The sequence below is a fragment of the Manduca sexta genome, chromosome 17 (assembly GCF_014839805.1).
Source record: "Manduca sexta isolate Smith_Timp_Sample1 chromosome 17, JHU_Msex_v1.0, whole genome shotgun sequence".
Lineage (NCBI taxonomy): Eukaryota > Metazoa > Arthropoda > Insecta > Lepidoptera > Sphingidae > Manduca > Manduca sexta.
The window spans coordinates 5,122,588-5,141,807 of NC_051131.1; the positions used below are offsets into that span (position 1 = coordinate 5,122,588).

A 19,220-nucleotide genomic window follows, 5' to 3' on the forward strand; every position below is an offset into this window, starting at 1 on the left:
GGTCGTTGACTCGCAATCTCAATATTCTAAAACGAACCCGCACGCCTTTTATAAAATCGGCCGACGAATGTGAAGGATGCCGCGGGCGCAGCTCGCCTGTTTCGCTAACAATCGCGTGAAAATTCGTAATTTTCAAAGTTTCACAGCAAATGGCACGCTCGTATGATGTTACGACTATCTGTTAGACCGTTTACTTGTACATGAAGGCGAAACGTTTCTTTGAATCGGACAGAAATGTATAAAACTTTATGTCGCATTGTCCACCGTGAGATGCGTTCAAGGCAATCAGAAGGCTTTTGTGGCGTCGGCTCGGACTCTCACAAAAGAAAGATTTCTATAAACTGTGAGGGAGTTCGCATTCAAGCACACGATCAAATGTTATTTAGTTTTACAACAGGACCACACGATGTGCTGACCATTTTTAGAAGCAAACAGTCGGCGTGCTTCGTTTGTTTGTTATACATTCAGTGTTCCCTCGGGCGATTTCTTTACGGACATACGTTACGGCTAGTAAAGATTCTTTACAAGATAGTTTACAAATTCTTCTTTATCGATAGAAGGCTGATATAAACGGCTTGAAAGAGAAACATTGTATTTAAGAATGAGAGAATTTGGAGTTATTAATGAAAAACTCTTAACTTTAATCGTAATGGCTATACTTAAGACTTTATCCCGAGTAAGCGGCCGTCGTTCCATATGAGGCACACGAGTTATGGAAAAATTATGCAAAGATTTATGAATAAATCCAAAAATATAATTTAAGTCTTTCAAAATTTTAAACTACCAAAATATTCCTTATTAAAGTGTCTATCTAATGGTGTTGGTTGCAAATTAATATTATGAGGACGAGATGCAACAAATTTAATAGCATTTATATTACGAAATTAATCAAACAATATGGACAATTAATTAAGTAATTAAAAAAAATGCAGAATTACATGACATTTTTTTTTCTACATGTGTATTATAAATTAAAAATATATAGCTTATAAAATACAATGAGCGCGCCGATATGCTGGGGGCAACGCTTAAATTAATCTTATTGTAAATTCTTATAAGATTTTTTAAGCGGTTGTCATCAAAACTTATATTTAGGATCTGGTTTATTTTTCAATTTATCAGATTGCTCACGTGCATTTGATTTAGGAGTAACAATTTAAAGAATCACAACAGTAATTTAAATTCCATCTTAATTAATATGTACAGATTTTACACAATATTAATCACCACATATTTATTTATTTAGTGCCAAATCGAATATAAAAGGTCGGCATCAATTAGAAATATTTTCGATATCCTTTTTACTATATTTTCTAATTCATATAATATTTTATTATATGCGTTTTAACAATCCGTTTGTATTACTTTTTCTTACAACGAAATAAACGTCATAGCTTCGAAATATTTCATATTAACCGAATAAATCACTCTTACATTAATCTTTAGTAAAATATCATTGTTTGATTAGTAAAGTCACTATTCTAATGTTTTTTTTTTTTAAAGAAATGAAGCTTTCGAAGCGCTAATGAAGCGTGTGCTACGATGTAACTTCACCAAATAATAATTAGCAAGAGACATATAAATATTTATAACTAAATCTTCAAGCATAGTATCCAAACATATAAATTATTGCAAGTAAATCAAGTTAACAGCTAAGGCCAAAACGCATTATAATTAATAAAAATTAAAATATAATAAAACCTTGCACTCGAATTCCTTACAAAGGATATTATGATTTATTGCACCTTGTTAGACATACAAACATTCTAAATTATTTGTATAACCCAACAATTTTGAACGCTATTGTTCGTCGGAACTAATCAAATGAATTTCACGCTCGTCTCGCTACCGGCTTGCAGATTTAAATTGGCTTTTTCGTTTTAATTTTGATCATTATTCTCTTATTGGGATTTAAATAAGTGACCCTATCGAGATCCCTTCTTTAATTATATTCAATAAGCTTTTGATAAATCGAAACGTTATCTGAAAAAGTTACATCCATTTTTTCATTGTTTTTGCAAGCTATATTTATTTACTCTAAAGTCTTCATGTTCTAATTAAAGCGGAGTATATGTGACTGTCATTTATCATGTTCCCTCGGTTGCAGTAGCCCTCAGCAGTACCCTTTTCTGTGTCAAATATTATCCCAAACACAAATAATGTAAACATTGAATGTCATATTTTACATTATATATTTTTTATCCATAAAATCATAAAACGGATATAACCCGACTTGCGTCTTATCTAACCTTTCAGAGACAATGGCGTATTCTTATATGAGAAGAGTTACTCCAATGCAGCTGAAAGTGGAACTGCATCCGGAGGTATCAAGTGAATTAGGTATTTCTCAGATTAAATCCTAATAACAATATAATAATATCAGCCCTGTACTATATACTTGCCCACTGCTGAGCACGGGCCTCCTCTACTACTGAGAGGGATTAGGCCTTAGTCCACCACGCTGGCCTACAACGGATTGGTAGACTTCACACACCTTCGAAATTCCTATAGAGAAATCCAAATATATAAACAAAATGTAATTAACAAACATTAAAAACTATACGAAGCTTTCAACTTTTTCTCCCTAATGGCTACCGGCAATGATCAGGCGCCGGCGGAAGTGTATTGCCATCCCGGGCGGCCACCGCAGTACACAGAGCCATCTTTGTCCCTCTTTAACTATGCCCTGTTGGTATCCCGTTGAGAGACAAAGGTACATTTAATCGTTTCCATGAATTGAGATTTCTGGAGTGTTATTTGGTATGAGATTTTAAATAACTATGAAGGTTTATATGCATTATTAAATCAATAAAAAAATGATGATAAATTTTAGTTGTATGACGTTCTCAATTTTACACATTTTATAATTAAAATGATTAGAGGAAAAATAGTATAGCTAAAGATTTTTCGAGATTTCAAATTGAACCATAAGAATAACTTTAGTTTTAAAAATTAAAGTAAAAAGAAAAAGTTTAAAAGCTTTACGACTTTAAATTGAAACGAGGTTCTATATAAAATTCCTTTCTTAAAAAGGCTGTCGTTTTAGAAACTGAAAATAAAAATGCAATTAGGTTTACAGTTCAATAAATACGTTTTTATCTATTAGTATCCTTAATTGTACTATATTTATTTATATTTAGATAATAGGATCAAAGAATCAATGTTTTATTTGAAGTTTCCAAGTCTTGACGCAATTTATGTTTTTACTTATGCACGGTATTAAAATATATACATTAATAAATAATCATCACTCCCTAGAAGTGTATAATAAAGCAAAAATCTTTTGTTGTATCAGGAAGTAAGAGGACCTGTCAGCGCCGCAACAAAAACTAAATAATTTTGGCTCGAACAAATTTAATATGGCTGGGGTTATTTAGCCAACAGCTAAAAACAATTTAATGCTTATCGACACGTTTTTTTATCTTATAGGGGACAAACGAGCATACGCTGAGTGATCACCGTCGCCCACGAAAATCTGCAATACTAGGGGGCATAGAAATATAAAAGTAGTAGCGTTGATGTACATACAATCAATACAAAATTAAAGTTTAAATACATTTCAAAAGAAACTCATACCCTTAAAAATGAATTTTGACCAATTTTCCTTAAGAAGTTTTAAATCTGTTTCTACTTCATTAAACATAGAGTTTTCATATTTCATAAACGATTTAGTGGTCATATGTACACCTAACTAGTTAGCTGTTTAATAATTTGTTCCAAATTTATTATCTTTTATTATGTCGCTGGATACGGGCTGCTTTCAATAGGTCTATCTAGAAATCTTTAGGGGCGGCCCATGTTCAGCAGTGGACATTCTGCGGCTGATAATGATGAATTTATTATCTAGAATACAAAAAAACGTCTGTTTTTATAAAGTTGATATGGAGACCAAGAACTGGTCATAGAAATCGGGGCAGGCCTTCAATGATGTGGACCGAAAACCTGGTCCACGCGGTGGGACCAAGCAGGATGAGGACTACCCTGAACAGAACAACCTGGGATGCATTAAAAAAGCCGACACTCAACATTGGGTGAATATATACGTTGAAGGAGAAGATGTTTATATGTGTATAATATTGTGTAAAGAAGAGCATGACTCTACAAATATAAGACTATTTATTACAGGTTAAAAACCTTGTATGGTGATCAATAAAGTATAATAATACCACCCTTATACGTCAATCTTAGTTGCGACACCTTTGTTTTTATTCATATCCTAACAGGTATTGTCTGAATTCATGAACAAAATGCTGCTATGAAGCAGTTTGGTGATGGCACCAAAACATTTATACAAATTGATTATTCATTCAAGTAAAATATTCGAAAACAACATTCAAATACGTATTTATTCTGTCAAATCAAGGAAACAAAACCTATAATTCTTCTTTTAAATAGCTATATTTCTTTGTCATTTATTTACTTAAAAAAAGAGATACCTACATACTTTATTATGTCGATCAAATTTGCGATAAATAATGCCAGCAAGTTGTTCGTCTGTTCCTAGCGTAGAAGCTCGCAAATTCACTGCGAATTTTTCATCTCCAATGTCGTGTATAATTGGTGTGACATTGAAAACATTTTCACAATGCGTTTTTTAAAATCAGGAAATAGAGAACAATATGCAAAATTTATTGCCGACGCTTAAATTATACGCCGAGGTGTTTGTACTATTTAGTTTTTATAAGATGCCGAGGAAGTTTAAAATTGCGGAACATACGTCTTCAGTTATTTTTCAAAGCCAAAATACGTTTATCATGACCGCAATAAAAATAACATTTTAGTATAACGGAAAGGACGCAAGAATTAATATTAACTTTTCGTTTTGTTCGTGATAATACTAAAAATATTATAGGTTTGTACTCATTGTATACACTCTCGTAATAACATTTACACCTGGTTATGCACACGTTTTGTAATGAATACAAATTTAAGAGTCGGTCTATATGTTCGTGTTTAATGGAAATCTTCACAGATTTAACCTCAGATTTTCCGATGGCAGTGCGGACTACTAATGCATGTAGTGGCAACCTTGAGCCAGTCTCACTGTGTAGCGAGTAGTCGGCAGTCGCCGAGTGAATTCTCTACTAGTATTTCTCTTCAGTGACGCCCTCACTACGCCCGCTATTATTAAACGAGTTCATTGGAACATCTATTTGCGCAATTTGTAGCATCGCAGCTAAGCATTCCAATGACCTTACTTATGCCTCGTTGCGAGAGATGCGCTTTTAATTTATCGCTTGCGCCCTGTTCATCAATTGGCGCGACTTCTTCATTCACATAAACGCCACCCACTTTCATACATTGAAGTCATCGCAAACCTATAACAGAAAAACATCTTTTATTTCTTGTACTCTCGTCTCATCTGCGCAGTCACATTGCATTTCAATTTCAAGACGTTCGTGGGCTTATTCAAGTTTTCAGACATTCCAGCTACATTTACACGTACTAACGTAACACAAGCATGGCAATACCCATTTTCAGTGAATACAGAGGCGCCGTGGAGGAGTGTGCGTGGCGCATGCGCTCTCCTTCGTATTTCCACACGCGTTGTCCATTCACTGCGCATCTAATGCGTCGAATGAGACAACGCACCACTGTTATTCAGGTAAATATTCAGCCTGTCCGGCTGGGCCGCGTCTCCGTCGGTTTCGATGAGATTTTAAAGTCAAATTCGGCATGAAACTTTAAAATGTCGGCGCGGTGGATCCGTACGCGGCGCGCGGCTGTGTGCGGTGTAAACGCGCCGCCGTGTGTCAGTGTGTAGCGGCGGTATAGCAGTGTACTGTGTAGCGTTGCCGACGCGGCGCGGTGCGACGAGGCGGCGAGGCGGCCGGGCGCGAGTGGCGAGTGCGGAGCGTGCGCCAGTGTGCGCCAGTGCGCGTGTGTAAGTGAGTCGAGGTTCGTCGCGGCGCGCCCTGTCAGTCGGCGGCGGCGAGTCACGCGCGTCGTCTCGTACACTCTCTTAGCTTCGTTGCTGCACTTCACGCAGCGCACCTGCTATCGTTCAGGCTTCGCGAGCTCTCACGCTCTCGAGCGTAGAGCGTGGAGGTCGCGCCGACCTCGTGCATTTTCGGCCCTCACCAGTTTCACGTAGCGGCGCGGCGCGAAACCAATAGTCGCGTGCTCAATTCGGTTGCAGCGGCAGTCGCGGTACTCTGGAGACTGTGTGCTGAACACTGGACAGTGGACAGTGGTGCTTGCCGTGGCTCCGACTGGTCGGACGGTCGCTGCGTGCTGTGACAGTGAAATCGTGAGTCTCGCCGTGCCGTACGGATGTGCAGTGATGGATGAGTAGACCCGGGCGTGAGTGCATTCGCGGAACACCGACTCTACAGTGTTTCTGGCCGGGAGTGAGAGCGGGCCGCCAAAATTGAGCCGAAACTGTATTTAGGTGGGTATTTAATCATCACACGAGCATCGGATGAAATTATGTAGCCGGTGAGAGCGATCGCTGGCACACTGGCCGTTGAATATTTATAGCGTGCAAGTTGGAAAGTTGCTTGTCGACAAGGAGTCGCGGCGCGGCGAGGCCTGCGGCCGGCTCGGCGCTCGCTGCTCTCGGCCGCTCGCGAGTAGCGGCTGCCAGCAGCGCACAGCTGATTTGTTGTGTCACCAAATCATATATCAGCCCCATTAAGCGTAATGCGGTCGTTCATATTTTATTTAGCGTGATTCACTGATCGCGTGGAGTGCATGCACTCTGTTTAGTTTGAGCGTTGTGTGTGAAGTAACATCGTGCTGGTGGCAACGAGTTAAACACGACGCAGGAAACACATGTTTGTGTTGAACTCGGTACTCTTGTGTAAATTAGCGTTCTGTTAACATAAATGCTGTATCCATTTAATTTCTCGGGTTGTTTCTATATACATTTGAGTAGATTTAAATAATACAATTTTGAATGAATATTGAAAAGTTTTTGCGATGTAGCCTGTCGGTTTTAGGTTAGTTTTTGTGAACGAGCCGCGTTATATCGAGGCCAACAAAAAAGGAAACGCGAATATCTCCTCGCTATCGCAACTGTCATACTTACGCTGACAAGTGGACTTGGTCAACATTACCGGCATTCTTGTGTATGTATTGTTGTGCGATGAAACACATTTAATATACTTTTTGTTACTTGTAACGTTTATTTTATCTGCGCTACATTTCCGTCCAATTAATTAAGAACAATATGTATATTTTTTTATTTTATTTAGGCCATAGTTTTATTATTAAAGCGGGTTAATTTAGTCAACATCGAATGATACCTATTTGATTTACCATTTTTCGATATTAAGACCTAAATTTAAGGGGTCATGGTTAAACGCATCAAGGTGCAAATTAACTCAATTGAACGAATTTAAATGGAAACAGTGAAGAACCTGCTTTACTGGTTTACGGCCTGCGTTTTAGCGCATAACGACTGCGAACATAGCTTTCAACATAAACATCTTCACTACAGGGGCCTTATTCTCTATCCCGCACGTTATTTTAACAGTGCGTAACAAGCACGTAACACAACACATCATGTTTAGGACTATAGAAATTTGGCTTACAGAATACCATTCCACGCACATTTCTCAAAGATAACATGACACGGCCGCGTTACGCGTTTACACTATCATACAGAATAAGGGCCCTGGACTACAATAAATAGACTAAGTGTCTATTTAGTATTTACAGTGTTGATTATTACTCGGTATATTGACAAAATAAAGGCTGCGTCCAACAGCCCATTAGGTAACGCTGCACTTAGGTCAACAACTTGCAACACCTAAGTCTTGGCTTTGCAAATTAAATTAGCCAAGCCCGATACAATTTATACAAATACCTAGGTACGTAGTTTCATTGGATAAAGGGCTTACGACGTGAAACTAATAATAGTATCGTGCATGGCTAGATTGCTAGATACTTTGTCACTATCTTTTGAAAGGGCGAGAACGGTATGCGGAAAACAAACTAAAACGTCATACAAATAGGTTCGTCTTTTGTTTTGTTCTAAAAAAAAAAAAAAAAACAAAAAAAAACTTTAGATTTAAATGAATTCGAATATTTAACCTTGCCGTGTTTATCATACCTTTAAGGCACTATATTTTTAACCGCATAGGGCAGCCGTCTAGACGAAAAATTATGCTATGACCGATATTAAATAAAAATAAGGTAACTTAAACAGTCAGTTTTCGTGAGTCGTTTTTGGCGGAAAATGGATTATTCACGGTACCAAAACGTTTCAATACAAAACCAGATAAACTATTCTATTAATATGCTTTTTCCAACTATTCTATTAATATACTTTTTCCTAAGTAAAACTAATACCTAAAATAATTTAGACCTTATTGCTCTTTGAATTGCTTCAGTATTACGATAGCATTAATTATTATCACACTGAGATAACTAAGGGAACATTATTAAACAAACAAAAAGTATTTCAATTATGTGTCTTATTGCAAAAGTTAGACGATTTCAAACAGTTTATTATTCAAAATTTGGAAAGTTTTGTTTGATACTAAGTTTGTTATTTATCTTTTATGAACTTATTTCGATGTTTTTACTTATTGCATTTAACTACGACTATTTAGAAGAAGGTAATTAAAAATTATATCAAAAACTTTTAAACTTGCAATATAAAGTTGCCATGTCATGTCAAAAAATCTTATCGTTCTTCTTATTAATATGAATGCCCAATGATCGTGAGAGTGATTTAGTGATTATAAGAAGTAAATCCAGAAACCTAAACGAATATTCAGATTCAATTTGGCAGATGGATTAACATACAGGCTACTTTTTATCCCATTAATTTGCTCCAATTGGAAATAATGGAATTATTTCAAAAGATGTATGTAGCGGCATGAGTCTCTATTGCATTTTAGGGTCCTTCGTAACTGGCTTTTCACGCAAGTGAAGCCGGTACCAACACGTTACTTCATAAAAACTATGAACTAGGAATATAATAAAATTTTCAACATGTGCACAGGCAGTCGCTATCATGGGTTCATCTATCCTACCAAGTCGACCGCTCTGAAGCCGATCCGAATTTCATCTTTCGTCAGTATAGTGAAGTGTGAACCTGTGAATGAATCAGCGCGGCTAGCTATGCTACCTCACCGAATGTTTCGATTGTATCCTACGTCAATCAAACATTCGCTTGGCCGTAGTTCAAAGTGTGGGTAAAAATGTGCCAACCTCAGAAACGGGACAAGGCCGCGCCCTCAATCTCACCGGGGATACCGCCGATCGCGTAATTTCAATCGCAACTGCGAAATCGTCGCTGTCATTGCGGTTTTAAGTTTTTTCGCGCGGATTGGTTTTTGTTGATTGGGATTTGGGGCAGTAGAAATCAGTTATTGAAGTGTTTTGTGTAGTTTTCGACGTTTTATAAACTGATTGGGTTAAATATTTGTTGTTACCTATATATATTGTAGCTGACGGTGTTGTGGGTGGCATTATGCAAGGAATTTACTGAACATGTAAATGGTGGCTTTAATAATCAAATTTTATTTCGATTGATGATTTTAATTAATAATTAAATTCGAACAAAAAAATGTCGTCAACAATACTTTATTATCTTTTTACCATAATTAAATCCCAACCACACGCACTTTGTCAAATTAACGTCTTTTAAAACTAAAATTAAAAGTGTAGTTTTCACATCTCCCGAAACATAACGAAACAGACCATTATATAATACAATTAAAATAAATCTAAATATAATTTACGATGAGACGACTCTAAAAATATTTCGTGTAAATTTTTAAGATTTGTGGCGTTGATCTTCTACATAATGTCCGCCACCCGTCGCTTCGTACCGGAATAGTCTGCCGAAAGTGGGTTATGTCAGAACCACGTGACTACCCTAGCGTGGGCTGTGGAGGCTGAAGGAATAAAAAATATATAGTTTCACATTGTCTGTCCACGCAATACTTTTCTTTGTGATTATTAAGAAAGTATTTCTATTGGTTACTTACCTGGCTCTATGTGAAATAATTTCCGTCTATATTTTGTTGAAAATGTATGATGTATAAACTAAAAGAGTTTAAGACAGCTTCTAACCGTACATCAGAATGTAGACCCATTTAAAAGCATTAATTTTAATAAAACTGAGTTCAGTAGACCTACGATTACGTGGGCCTCTCTGCAGTACGCTCTGACGTACTCTAGAGAAGTCAATATTAAATGGTATCTATTAAAATAAAAAACAAATGAATTAAAAAGAAACAAAATAATATGAATATTTGCAATAAATTACTCTGGCAGATTACATGATATAATAATTTTATTTTCCCAAAATTATAAATAAAATTCTTTTGAAAAATAATTTCTCATAAAAATTGGAAAGGTATGTGAATAGATACACTTCTACCCGTACTAGGCGTGGCGGACTATGGTCTAAATCTCAATAGTAAACAAAGCAGTGTTCAGTCATGGATCGATAATACAAGGCCGATATTAATATTATTCTTATAAATGAGTCGACTAGCTTCAAAAACAGCATTCTGTAAAATTTGGTATGAAGGTAGGCAATCTGTAAAATTAAAACTGATTTTGTGACTTGCAGAATAAATGATGCTAAGAGGGTTTACCAGATCTATTACTTATCTAAGATGCTATATAAATTAGTTTTTTTAATGTCAAGGATAATACAAAGAAAATAAGATATTTTTTATTTACCAAATTTTTTTAAAAAGTCAAATTATATATCCTTAACAAACGTTATAAAACATTTCAAATCTCAAGTACATTGCACCGCTCATTATCACTTGGAAACGTCATGGACGACAGTTGCTTATGTCAACAGAGCCGCGATTGCAGGTGCCTACGCGGTCATTCACCCCGCCGTCCGCCGATATTCGGGTACACTACACCCGTATATGTATAGCGAAGGACCATAGCCGTCTATCCTTGTAGATTCCGTTCGTGGTTCGGTTTGGTACGGTGTATAGGTTGTGTGCTATATTATAATATACATATTAGTGGGTTTAGAATTTTTTAAATTAATATAGACAGTAAATATTTATAAAAATTCGCATCTTGCTGTAATGTGCAGCATTTGGTTTTAATAACATATATAATGTGATTCGGGAGAAATCTCGAAAATTACTTAAATGTATTATGAATCAAATCAAATTAATGATTGAAGGCGACCTTCCAGATACGTAATCCTTTAACTACGCAATCATAATTTAATATGCATTAATAGAAAAAAAAACAGTTTTATAAACAAACACACGCCTTTATCTCCGAAGGGGTAGGCAGAGATGCAACTAGGGCATCCACTTTTTGCCAAGTGTGTTCATTCCTATATTAGACGAGCCTATCGCCATATAGAACAAATTCCAGACTCCGGGCTAAAAGTGAGCAAAATAACCCAAATATCACTTTATCTGACCCGGAATTCGAACCGTGCACATTAAACAACAACGTCACCGATGCAGTCGCCAGTTTTATCCCTCAGAATAAAACGTAAAGTTTGAAAGTTCGACCCACATACACGCTGGTCGGTCCCCTCCCGCTAGAGGGAAATCTGGAACGAATTCGTTAAATTATATCAACCTACAAATAGGGAGTTTATACTTGTTTACATATAAGTTATTACACCACATCGATATCAGTTATGCAATAGAGTGACGTACTAATAGGGGACCGGACAGGTATTACCAAAAAATCTGAAATTCAGTTTAAAGTAAAGTTTGTAATATTAAAAATATTATCTCATATTTGTTTTTGTAAAAGAGTTGTGATTTGTATTTTTAAATCAATAAATAAAATACAATAATTATAATATTTTTAGTCTATTCTTTACGGCAAATGAAACACCAATCACGGCGTATGACGTCACACGTGGGTAAAATGTAAACAAACAGACGTCATCTGGATGTCATACCGCGTTGTGTTATTTTAATGCTTTAAAGGTGTTTTTTGAAACAGAACTGCTCTAATAATTAATATTAATTTATACGGGACGTTGTTACTATCTTCCAGCTTAACGTTTACAGATTGTTTAATCGTTAATCATAATGGACCGCAAAAATATCGTTGGTGCGTCGTACCTGAATGTAATAATACTTCTTACCAAACAAATTATTTATTGATGTACCACGAAAAGCAGATATACGAATAAAGTGGTTGCAGTTAGCAAGACGACCCTACGACGGAATGTCTGCAGACTCACCGATTTAGTTCTGTGAGGATCACTATGATGTAAGTAAATAAAAAATAGTGTTTCGGTTTAAAATAAATCGATGAATATTTCAATTAATTAAATCATTTGTACACCCAGGAGGTTATGGTTATGAGATGTATTTATTTATGTTTTAGCTGCCACATGATATGAAATAGAATATTTATTTATATAGAATTCTGGTTGTTACACAGTAACCTGAGATTGCCTGATATTAACACGGTCTATGCAGTGTTGCAAGATCATAATTTCTTTTTACCCCAGGATTATTCGAAATTTAAAATTTTACCTAATCATAAATAATTCGGTACTTTATTTTCTATATCCTTATCTATGCAGACGCCACTTCTTTCTTCACTTGCACTTCAATAATTATTAATTTAATTATCTCATTTTATTAGGAACAACTAGCTGTACACGAAAATTGTATTGAATAAAAAATTATAATTGTTTCATGGCGTACAATTTTTGTAGGAAACATCTTTCTCTAAGCTCAATATTTATTACAATACCGTGAAACAATAGCTTTAATACCTTAACTCGTAGAATTTCCCCCAAAAATTACCATAAAAAATACCCTGCTGATTCAATTTTACCCTAAATCTAGGGTAAATAACCCTAATCTGGCATTATTGAATCACTGTTCAAATGACAAGACTTGTCAAGTTGCTTTATCCACGTATGACGTCACACGAGTCGAAATGACATAATGTAGCGTTTGCGCGGGAATTATAGCTATTTAACATTTAGGCATGGTTTTATGTACTTTTTAAGCTTTATTTGTGCAAAATACTATTTTTCTTGGCTATTTATATCCACAATGATCAATTTAAAACACCTTCTGAAAATTTGTCCGGTCCCCTATTGAAGGAGTAAATTGTTTAAGAAGTACACTGAGCTATGTTTACCGTAATTAATGGATCGGCCATTGATGAATTAAACAAATATTCTGAATATGAAGGATATTCGTCATAAATATGCGTGTATCCTGACTAAGGTCTATCTCTATGTCTATTTCGGCCGCCAAGCAGCAGTGTGTAGTCACTGTTGTGTTCCGGTTTGAAGAACATTGTAGCCAGTGTAACTACTGGATATAGTAATAAATACTGGACATCTCATGTCTCAGGATGGCAAGCGCAGTGGAATACCAAACAATGCTTTGTAATTGAAGGTATTGGATGGTGTTTCTACCATTTATGGGCGGTCTTATCGCTTACCATCAGGCGAACAGCAAGCTCGTCTCGACATTCAGAGCAAAAAAAGCTCTACAAAGAATGTAGAGACTTATTACTTCATATTATATAAATCTAAATTTATTATTACAAACAATCCAATAACTAGAACTCCGTAATAGTTTCTGGTTCGTAATAGAGGGATTCGGCTTCAGAGACGACGGAAAAAATAGTTTGTTTCCCACCTCGGTGGGCGGCGTTTGAGCCAACCTACTGTGGACTCTGTTACTGAGCCCATAAGAGTGAGAGAGACAAACAATTGTACGACGCGAGACGTTTATTAATTGCCCAAATGGCAGTGGTATTGCTTACAAATTAACTATATGAATCAAAATATTTCAAGCGAACGCCTTCGTGCAAAACGAATAGAATTCGCAAGTTTATTCGTGTCTTGGTTGTATTTTTCCCTGTTTTTGTCTTTTATTTTGATCTATGGCTGTACATTATTAAGCATGATAATCTTACCTACCAAGTGAAACAGCAAAAATTTTTCGTACGTATTGCAAATATGAAAACCGCAAAAACATGACTCGTAAAAACTCTGCCATGCATTTGGGTTTAAAATGACCAAATATTTCCCACAAAGCTACGCCACACTAGAGTACATGAACAACACAAACAAAAAAATGTTGTGTTCTCTTCTACAATATTGTCGTGAATATAGAGTGGCCTGTGTTGTCACTTTGTCGTGATAATAAGACGTAAGGAGTACAGAGGATTTATTGCACTGGGTTAATGTCATTTTCAAGTAGATTTGTATTTTCCCTGCGAGGTAATGTTTCTTTGTGGAGAGTTCGAAGATTGTACGAAGTCTGAGAAATATATATTTTAAAGGTAAAATGTTTAATCAGTTCAGTTCGGAAATTTAGAACATTGAATTTACGAAATTATTTCTCCATCTATAAGTAATAGACTAAATTCTATTTTAAACCAATATGCATGTAATTAATATTAATAACAATCGAACAAACTGTAACCATTACTTGATATTGTAAAAGATATAAAACATGCCTGCTAATAACAAATTACGCATAAGAAAAAAAAATGACTATAAAAACAACCGATAGATACAAACAAATCGAACACAAAGAAAGTTGCCGATGAAAGTCAGATCAAAAAATGATTTGAAAGTATAAAAACATCGCCGAGCCGCAATCTAGGCATGCGCTTCATACCTTCAGGCGAACACGCGCGGAATAGGCAACAGCAATTGAAAGAGAAAATTTACCATCTCGATGATTGCTCCGCATTGAAAGCAGAATTAACTAACTTCCCTAAGTCGTAATCATACTATAGAGAGTACAAGCTTAAATAGGCCATTTCGGTCTTGGTATTGTATCGTCGAAACCCACGAGAGATAGCTCTTGAAAGATAATATATCCAACAAGGCATCATGCTTTGAAACATGTGCTAGAATTATTATAACGCCATCTAGTGGAAATAATTTGAATTATTTCATAAAAATATTTCTGTTATCCCTGCCTTATAGTACAATCGCACAGGTAATAAATATACACAATGCTGTTAATTATTAGGCGTGTGAACAATTTCTTCATTACGTTACTCCAATAAATTTTGGAAATTTGTGTATAATAATAATTTGTGACACAACAAATATGTACGTTCCTTATTAATAATATTCATAATTGCCTCACAATTCGTGTGATACACATTACATGGTTAAATGAGTTTTAAGGTAAAAAATAATGTTGACTGTTTATCATATAGACAATTTGACAACTTTTTACGCTATTTCGTAAAAAAAAAACAAACCTTTTTGCTCATTACGCTGCCATTATTCATAAAAATATTATAAATCATAACGCCTGTAACGTATAGTGGAGTAAAAACAGTGTATTCCTATGAAAAAAAGTTGATTAACTCAACAAGATTTTTCACAAATCGCGATTTAAAATAATGATGGAATTCTTCGAAGTCAGACAACAAGGAGTAAAATTTAAGACAATTAAAAAAGTATATTTGAAATATATTTTTATAAATATACTTAACCGAATTCAATTTCTAGTACCAGTGGTTACCTCATAATATTACTTTGAATTTAGAAATAATACAAACAATTAAAACTTATAATGAACTTTCATATCTAGTATTGTTTTGTTTTTGAGTTTGTGTACTAATCCTATTAATAAAATTACTTACTTTAATTAAGTATTGTTTTAAAGAAGCAGCAATTTCAAATTACTTCTAAATTATAGTCTGTTATTTTGGTCCTTAATTACCATCATTTTTCAATTTATTTTAAGGTAAATAGTATATAGATTAAATATCGTAAAAAGTATAAATACGATTAGTGTTTCAAATCCTTAATAATAAAATTTTAAAATCCGAATCAGACATTAATTTTAAAATATGAAAAAGGAACACTGTGAGACAAATCGAGTTTTAAAACCCACGTTTCCTTTGCCAAAGCAATAAACAGTGATTTAAAAACTATATCCTGTTTAAAAATCGAATTAAATATTTTATGGAAATTCAGCATATTAACTAAAGCAATTAGTTATTGCTTTGTGGATTGAATCTTTTTGGTAGCATATTTCACGAGCAGTGTTTTTTCAACATGTTTAGAATTGTGTCAATTGCGTCACATAAGCTATGTTTACATAAATATTAAGTTCAGCGAGCTCGGATAGATTATTTAAAATTGTTTATTCATCAGGTAAGTAAATAATATATTATTTCTTTGTTATAAATCGTAGGCTATGAAGTAAATAATACTTATATTCAATAATTAAAAAGACGAGATAATATATACAATCTGTTGGGTAGTAAATCGTAATTACAAATTAATTTTCAACTCTTGGGTCTTGTGTTATGACAATGTATTTTCAATACGTACATAATACGTGTCGATTTTAAATTACAATCATCAATAAACCAGATATTTTTTTGTCCGCAAGTAATCACCGTTCTCGTCCAATTCGTTCGGCTGCACGTGGAAATAAGAGCGTGTTTACGATTAAAATATGATAATTTGATTACCCACCGACAGTAATGATACAAAATGAATAGCGTGTGATTACGGGCAATTTGAAATTACCAAACAATCGGCTCATCCGTTGAGGAAGAAAAAACAAAAGCGTGGGTTCGTAATCGCAATGTTTACTATTCCAAATAATAAAATCGAGGCGAAAATATTGGTAAGTCGATAACCGGCATAGTCGGCCACACTTTCAAATCACGCCATCTCGGTCCGTCTCGTGCATTCCTCGAGTGGCTCACCCACAGGCCAGCACGCGGGGCGTGGACCGGTCTTCGAGCATTGTACCAAACTAGCGTACGCGCCCGGTTTAGGTAGTCGGCGGCCGCTTCACGTGTACAACACACCGGCGGTATTTCGCCGTGGCGGGGTTATAAGAAGCGAGGTGCGCTCTCAAGGTGAATCGCCCGGTCAACATACGCGCGACTCGATCGAATGCCTAGACCAAACATTGCCGCGTGACCTAACCATTATAAATATTAGTATTAATTTTTGGTAGCAACCTTTTCTATTGTTTGCCTTACACGTTGTTGTGTAGAGGTTCAGCTTAGTGATTATAGCCCATTCGTTGACCGCATCAGACGTGTAACAATTATATGAACACAATTTGTATGTCTGCTAAGTCGTAAACATTCAGTGGAAGTAACACAAAGCAATCTTTCATTATTATATACTAAGAAGAGGCCATAATGACACTATAATACAGCCTTGGGAATGAAAGATGATTAGGCTATATTATCTTCATTATAACGTACTAACGTCAGCGTATAATATGGGATTTCGTAGATATCCCAGAGTAAGCCGAAAGTTACCATGGCGTCGTATAAAAATGTTGTGTTTGAATAAATTTTCCACACCGTAAATCCAACTTTATAAAAAATAATTAACATTAACTAGAATAGAGGTCGAAGTTCTCATCAATATCATTTTTATTTATCGGCCGCCAAGACTTATCAGATTGAACGTTCAATTCGTAACACAGCTTTTGAAATAGCTTGAAGCGTGGGTTTATCTAAATCTGCATACTCGTAAATAACCGTCTATTTATTTTATTATAAAAAATAACTCCGCGTAGGGTTGTTCTTTACACTAGAGTGGATAACAAAAAAGGCCATTTATTCAATGTATTCAAATCCATAAGCAACAATAGTGTTTTCAACTCTAATTTGTATTAAAACGCTCTGATTTTGCACGTGCTGCCAACACGCGACTAAATTCAAAACGCTCGCGCTCATATACGTTTTTTACAACCGGTATGCTTATTCTATTTCGGCCGGTTTAAATCTAACCCTAAAAATCGATGTCAATGGAGCGAGTACAATGGGGCCGCGCACGGACGTTGACCGAAATAAAAAATAAACATAACACGAGCCAGTCGCTAAGGAATTAGGAACTAGATCGTGATTCATACGCGTGCCTATGTCCATGGCGAACATTGATTTACATTTTTAAGTTTAACAAGCTTATGAGAATGATCTTTGTTCAAATGAGACCAGTGACACGGCCTTTATAATATTTAAGCAATACAAAATATTAAATAATTTTTAGGTTATTTTGTAGAAATTATTTTCTGTGAATACTCTCTTCTTTTCATTTATTTTGGCAGCGATTCTACAATTAGTATCTACTAATGTTATTTCACAAATACTTTTCCTGTATCAAGTCTTTGTGAGGATACGGATAATTAATTATTATTTTAAGATATTATTTGTTTATCACCCGTCTTATAACCCTGTATTAGTTCAGGTTGATATTTTAGATACCGCACAGAGCCGGTTCTTAATTCATTACGAAACATTCAAATAAATCGGATTAAATAGCCGGTCCGACCAGTTTGTTACAAACTAAATAAAGCGGATGGCTCACATAAGTGCTTCTTATATAATATTTAAACAATAATTACAGACCCTTTGCGCTTGCCGACTTACTTCGATTGCGTGTAGTTGCAAGTTATTAAAAGAAATGATTCGTGAAAGGATCGATATTATAAAGATTTATGCGTTTTGTCAATTTATGTAAAACTGTATTGAACTATAAACAAGAATAAAGCGGTATCTAGTGTCCTAATTGAAATCCTAATAAAAAAACATGAGGATATTCTTTTTATTATTCTAAGTTTAGATCTCTTTTATTTGAAACACGTATTCTAATAGTAATTGCTGTGAATAAAAAATGTCCTTACATTTACTTACTAATTGCATATTATACCATAACATAAACAAACACGATGTTTGTAACTAAAGTAAACACGACAATTTGTCCCGGTCCAAATCTCATAAGACAGCGCTGTCAATTGCGCAGGCGCAACACGATTGACAATGGTCGGTGGCGAGTCGGCCTATTTGTCCAGCCGACCGACACACGGCAGATGTGAAAACCGGCCAAGGTGAGTACCAGTTCATAATTCGACCTGATTTACATTACGAATCATTGGCAGATTACAATTTAATTCGATTACTTCGCAGTGTAGGTAATATAAATTAATTAAATTAATTTTAATAATTATTGTCTTGTAATCAATATGTACGCGGATATAAACAAAAGTATGATTTACAAAATAGTTAATATAGAACTTCTATACTTAGTCTGGCCATAAATACTGTTACACTTAATTATAAAAAAATATTACATTTGAATTTCGAATCTGTCATTTTTATACGATTGTTCATTGTGTTTTCTCATTTTGGCGCCAATACATTGTAAAATATTTTGCGATATTAAAATGGTGTGGGGTGATAAAGAGAACCGAATCGCTGTGATAGCATTACACAAAGTAGGTATGGAGCCAAATGCAATTTTTAAAACTCTCCATACACTTGGTATTAGTAAAATG

General features: G+C 35.1%; 1 protein-coding gene and 1 long non-coding RNA gene across 4 annotated transcripts in view; one reads left to right on the forward strand and one right to left on the reverse strand.

Moving 5' to 3' along the window:
• LOC115453818 (ecdysone receptor-like) overlaps positions 1-19,220 on the forward strand; it is a 279,568-nt gene that overhangs the window by 76,998 nt on the left and 183,350 nt on the right. Inside the window, exon 1 of one of the 3 annotated variants that reach the window (XM_030182557.2) lies at positions 5,931-6,391. The exons of 1 other annotated variant lie outside the window; for it this stretch is intronic. The gene's annotated coding sequence lies outside the window, so the exon portion shown is untranslated. Of the gene's footprint in view, positions 1-5,930; positions 6,392-19,220 lie in introns of those variants that run through there. One more of the 3 variants, XM_030182576.2, reaches the window with a different exon arrangement.
• On the reverse strand, positions 3,266-5,842 carry LOC115453877. Its single transcript, XR_003939607.2, has 2 exons — positions 5,472-5,842; positions 3,266-5,318 (listed from the first exon to the last, which is right to left on the reverse strand). It is a non-coding gene; the product is annotated as an uncharacterized LOC115453877 (long non-coding RNA).